The following is a 6,240-nucleotide window of genomic DNA, read 5'->3' on the forward strand; positions in this document are numbered from 1 at the left end:
CTTACCTAGTTTCTCATCAAATCTTTCAAAGAAAAACAAGTTTAAAGTGAGTTTAAGATAGTTTTGAGAAGTTGTGGAGTTTAAGAACTTGTGAAGCTTGAACCTCCATCTCTTCAAGTTGGAGTCACACCAGCCTTTGTTCTTCAAGAGGTAAGTGTGAATCCTTAGTTTTTATCATGTTTTACATAAGCTTGATGAAGGAGAAGGGGAGTTATGCATGTGTATGCATAAGTTGTGCATAGTAGGGTACATAAATCTTTTATGCTATATGTATGCTTGATGTGTGTTGTTGGTTGGAGTTTTAATGTGGTTTAAGACTCCTATATGCATGATTAAGTGTTAGAGCATGTTTGGAGAGGTGGGATGCATGTTTGGAGGGTTAGTGTTTGGATGGCATGGTTGTGCACGAAGCTGAGTTCTGGATGAACTCAGGTTCGGCCGCCGAATGTGGGAGTTCGGCCGCCGAACCTCTTCTGAAGGCAGTTTTGGCTGCCTAAGGTTGCCCCCGAACATTTGGACTTTCGGATCTGTCATGCACATTCGGCCGCCGAAGGTGCCCCCAAAAGTGCCTTGTCCAGCTTTCCTTTGCATGTTTTCCATGGTTGTTCTAAGGTGTTTTAAGGGGTTTTTGGGGAGATGTTTAGAGATAAGTTAGAGTATGTTTGGTCCCTCATTTAAGTCTATCTGTGTAGGCACAGACCAGAGGAACCAGAGAGTTCAGTAGTGAGTACCGCTTCAGGAGCCTGCAGAGTCAGTCAGAGTCAGTCAGAGGTGAGTGGAACTAAACTTTTAATTAAGAAATGTAATGCTTTTAGCATATTTCATTCATCATGAGTATGCATAGGATGATTGCATTAGAAATCACGAATATGTTGCATTGCATAGTTAATTGTTGATGTGGGTGAATGCTGAATGATCCAATAGTCCCAGACAGGAAGTCCAGGACCCCATTCTACGGCCTGGCAGATATAGAGAGTTCAGGACCCCATTCTACGGCCTGACAGGTTTGTTTTGGTACAGGAAGTCCAGGACCCCATGCGATGGCCTGGCAGATTTATTATTTATACAGGAAAAATCCAGGACCTCATCAATGGCCTGGAAATTTAAAATATGTGTGTATGTATGTATGGATGTATGTATGCATTACAGGAAGACCAGGACCCCAGTCGACGGCCTGGCACGGATTAGATACTGGGACTATGTGGTGACAGGTTTACCCTAGATGTGAATTGTCTGTGATATGATGCATTCCATAAGATCATGTTTTAATGACAGGTTTTATTGTTCTACTCACTGGGCTATAGAGCTCATCCCTCTCCCTTATTCCCAGTTTTGCAGGTTTCAGTATACAGGTTGTACAAGGGCAAGTCAAAAATAAAGAGCTTGTAATAGTTAGAGTGGATATGTAATATTAAAGAGATGTATTAGTTGTGTAAATAGTTAAAGTGTGCTTGACTTAGTTATTCTATTTTATAAGTCTTTTGTATACATGATCAAGTTATATAACTGTTTTACAAACAAGTGAAAAACCAGGCTTAACAGGTATGATTTAACCCATCTAGAGCAAGCTCTAGTCAGGGGTACAGAGTACAAAGTATAGAGATTGTGCATGCACAGGTTAAGCCATAGTTCAGAGAAAGAAAAGTTTTTATTTTCACAGAAAATATATGATCATGTATGAGTTTTTACAGGTACACAGAGAGTATAGCAGGCTTGCTACGGGTTCTGGCGGCCTTATGCCGACCTGAATCCTAGCGCCGGTGACGGTCCATTTCCGGGTCGTTACAACAACTTTCACTTTCTTGGGGTCTTCCTCGATTCCATTTTCTGACACCACATGCCCCAAGAATGAAATGCTCCTCAGCCAGAACTCACACTTGGAGAACTTGGCATACAAGCCGTGTTCCCTCAAGGTCTGCAAAACCAACCTCAGATGATGGGCATGCTCCTCTGCATTTCTGGAATACACTAAGATATCATCTATGAAGACAATAACAAAGTGATCCAGGTACTGGCTAAACACTCTGTTCATGAGATCTATGAATGCTGCAGGGGCGTTGGTTAACCCGAACGGCATCACAAGGAACTCATAGTGCCCATATCTGGTTCTGAATTCTGTTTTCGGCACATCCTCTTCTCTTATCCTTAGTTGATGGTACCCCGATCTCAAATCTATTTTGGAGAAACAACCTGCTCCGGCTAGCTAGTCAAATAGATCGTCGATCCTTGGCAACGGGTACTTATTCTTGGTAGTGACTTTGTTCAACTGCCTGTAGTCGATAGAAAGTCTGAGAGACCCATCCTTCTTTTTCACAAATAGTACTGGAGCACCCCAAGGTGAGGTACTCGGTCAGATGAATCCTCTATCTACCAACTCTTGCAACTGCTCCTTAAGCTCTTTCAATTCCGCTGGAACCATCTTGTAGGGAGGAATAGAGATCGGTCTGGTTCCAGGCATCAATTCAATTTCGAACTCTATCTCCCTAGCAGGCGGTAAACCTGGCAGCTCGTCTGGAAAAATGTCTAAGAACTCACTGATCACGGGCACTGAGGCAGGCTCTCTAACATGACTATCCAACTCCCTCACATGAGCCAGAAAACCCTGACAACCCCTCCTGAGCAGCCTACGAGCCTGAAGGGCTGATATCAAACCTCTAGGTGTACTCCCCCTGTCTCCTCTGAAGACAACCTCTAACCCATCCTGACATCTGAACTTGACTACCTTGTCTCTGCAGTCCAAGGTAGCACCATGGGTAGATAGCCAATCCATCCCTAGAATGACGTCGAAATCTGTCAAATCTAGAACCACAAGGTCGGTGGACAGGCATCTTCCCTCTATAAAAACTGGACTACACTGGCATACTGACTCTGCCACTGACGGGTCACACTTGGGTCCACTGACCCATAGGGGACACTCTAACCCAGAGACCATCAATCCCAACCTCTCGACGGCCCTCGGAGCAATGAAAGAATGAGATGCACAGGGTCCATTAATGCATACACATCAGAACAACCAATGATGAGATTACTTGACACCACTGTGTTCGATGCATTTGCCTCCTGCTGAGTCATTGTGAAGATTCGTGCCGGGGCTGATGGACCTTCACCTCTGAAACCCGCTGAAGAAGAGGTTGTCCCTCTCCCTCTGCCTCTGCCACTAGCCTGAGTTGTGGCTGGAGCTGCTGGATGAGCCACACTACCAGAAGCTATCTGCTGAGACTGCGCCACAAAAGCTACCCTAGGACACTCCCGAGCCATGTGTCCCTCCTGCCCACACCTGAAGCAGGCTGTCATCCCAACCAGACATACGCCCTTGTGTGGCTTCCCACACTTCTTGCATACTGCATTATCTGCACCTGAGCTCGAGCCACCTCCTAATCCCAGACCTGACTTGATCTTGCTCCAGAATTTGTTCTTCTTTGGCTTTCTGGTGGTGTTGCCCCACCTCTTACTGCTTGAACTCAGAGAAGAAGGGTCTAACTTTCCCCCACCTGGGGTCTTGGAACCAGAAGGCTGTGCCACTGACTGCTTGACTTTCCCTTCGATTATAGCACTAGCCTCCATCCTCCGAGTCATATCCACTATGGCATGGAAACTCTCCCTCTCTGCTGACTGAATCAAGGAGGAATACCTGGAATGGAGCTTCATGATATACCTCCTTGACTTCTTCTGATCTGAGTCTAGATTCTGCCCAGCAAACGGCAACAACTCTAAGAATCTGTCTGTATACTCATCCACACTCATCTCATCCGTCTGCCTCAGCTGCTCGAACTCAATCATCTTCAATTCTCTTGAACTGTCAGGGAAAGCCCATTCTGCAAACTCATTTGCAAACTCCTCCCATGATAGGCTGTCCACCCTCGGGTTCACATAATTCTTAAACCACTCTCGGGCCTTTTTGCATTTTAGTGTGAACCCAGCCATCAGAATGGCTCTACTGTCATCAGCTCCTATCTCATCTGTAATTGTCTTGACCCTTTCGAGGTACACAAACGGGTCATCACCTATTTCAAACTGGGGAGCACCCAACTTCATGTAATCGGTCATCTTGACCTTGCTCCCTCCAGATGAGCTAGGTTTAGGCATTTGGGTTTCTAGGACAGTAGGTGCTGCTGGTGGTGGAGGAGGTGCAGCATCCCCTGGGGTAGGGTTTGCTGTACCTAGATAGAAAGATGGGGGTGGGTACATAGGGTACTGTGAGTATGGTGGGTAGAAAGGTGGGTATGGCATCTGAGAGTGATAAGGGTTAAAACTGGGGTAATCCGATGTACCTCCCATCGAATACCCGGGATTATGTGAAAAGGGTGGGTAGTAAGGTGGCTGAACAAATCCCGAGGCCTGAGTGCCTCCTTGGGACTCTCCCATTCCCTCTTCCGACATGCTTACTCCGAGACTGCCATCCCTCCTCTGATCCACATCCATCTGATCCCCCACATCCTCTGACATATCCCCTTGCACTGTTCCCCTCACTGATCTGCTTCTACCTAGATCCAAAGACCTTCTAGGGTCTCTTACTGCTCTTTCTCTGCTGGACCTACTTGACATTGCACTAGGCAATGCAGGAGGACGGGCATCAGTGCCCTCGTCCTGGGGTGGTACTCCAGTCAATCGTGCAGATCGACGAGTTCCTCTCATCCTGTTTTCTGAAAAATAGCATATGTAACGACCCGAAAATCGGACCGCTACCGGCGCTAGGATCCGGGTCGACTTAAGGCCGCCGGGACCCGTAGCAAGCCTGACATAAAACCTATAAACCTGTATAATCCCATACATGATCAACAACATGCATAAAAATTAAAACTTTTCTTTCCATGAACATCAACCAAACTCAACCTGTGCATAAACATAAACATAACTTTGATCCCTCTGTGGGATCTCATCTGTGCCCTCAAAGGGTAACATGACCTGTGTTGAGCTGGTTTACATAAACATCATCAAAATCTCTAAGATCATGTATAAAGAGGGATACAACAATCTATGGTCAAGCACACACTAACATCCATAAAACTCATTACATAACTATACTGTACTTTTACATTACAATTTGATCATGTCCATTGCTAGCTATTACATAAGCATGACTTCTTTACTCTATCCGGACTCCCGCCCTATACTGTACCTGCAAGCCTGGGGGTAAAGGGAGAGGGGTGAGCTAAAAGCCCAGTGAGTAGAGCTATTAAAACACATTAACATTATGCTCTATGAAATGCATCATAACACAAACAATTCACATAAGGGTTGGGTGAACTTGTCACCAATTAGTCCAAGTTAACTCTGTGCCAGGCCGTAGCATGGGGTCCTGGTCTTCCTGTCATACATACATTACTTACCATTATCCCAGGGCCTCCTCTGGGCTCCTGGTCTTCGAGTCCACTATCGTGCCAGGCCGTAGAATGGGGTCCTGGTCTTTCCTTACTCTGTGCCAGGCCGTAGAATGGGGTCTTGGTCTTCCTGTCTTGGACTAAATGGGTCATCCAACATTCACCCACATCAACAACAATAGATGCAATGCGACATATTCGTGAAACTAATGCAATCATCCTATTGCATAATCATGATGCATGAAACATGATAAAACATTTAATTTTAAAAGATTAAGTTTAGTCCTACTCACCTCTGGCTGACTCTGACAATACCGAAGCAGCTGAACTCACTGCTGGGGTCCTCGGTTCCTCGGGTCCGAACCTACACAGGTGGACTCAAATGAGGGACCAAACATACCTGAACATAACTCTAAAATATTCCCCAAAAACCCCCCTAAAACATCATGAAATAATCACATAGAGATATGCATGAAATGGCTGAACAGGGCACTTTCGGCGGCACCTTCGGCGGCCGAAAGTCCTGGACAGATCCGAAAGTCAGGCACTTTCGGCGGCACCTTCGGCGGCCGAAAGTCCCAGACAGAGACGAAAGTCTCTTTTCGGGGGCAACTTCGGCAGCCGAATGCTGCCTCCACAAGGGGGGTTCGGCGGCCGAAACTCCCTTCGGCGGCCGAACCTGGTTTCTGCCAGAAGGGCAGAAACTTGGTTCACATGAACCCCTTGCCTCCCAAAACCTCAAATCAAGCATATATCTCAACCAAATCATGCATACAAGTTCCTAGGGGCCTCAAAACATCAAATACCCCAACTACAACACTTCAAACATACTCAAGCAAGCCACATTGTTCAAAACATCAATATAACCCATAAACTCAACATATAACCTAACATGCATTTCTACCCATAGATCTTGCAT

The sequence above is a fragment of the Manihot esculenta genome, chromosome 5 (genome assembly GCF_001659605.2).
Source record: "Manihot esculenta cultivar AM560-2 chromosome 5, M.esculenta_v8, whole genome shotgun sequence".
In the NCBI taxonomy this organism is placed as follows: Eukaryota; Viridiplantae; Streptophyta; class Magnoliopsida; order Malpighiales; family Euphorbiaceae; genus Manihot; species Manihot esculenta.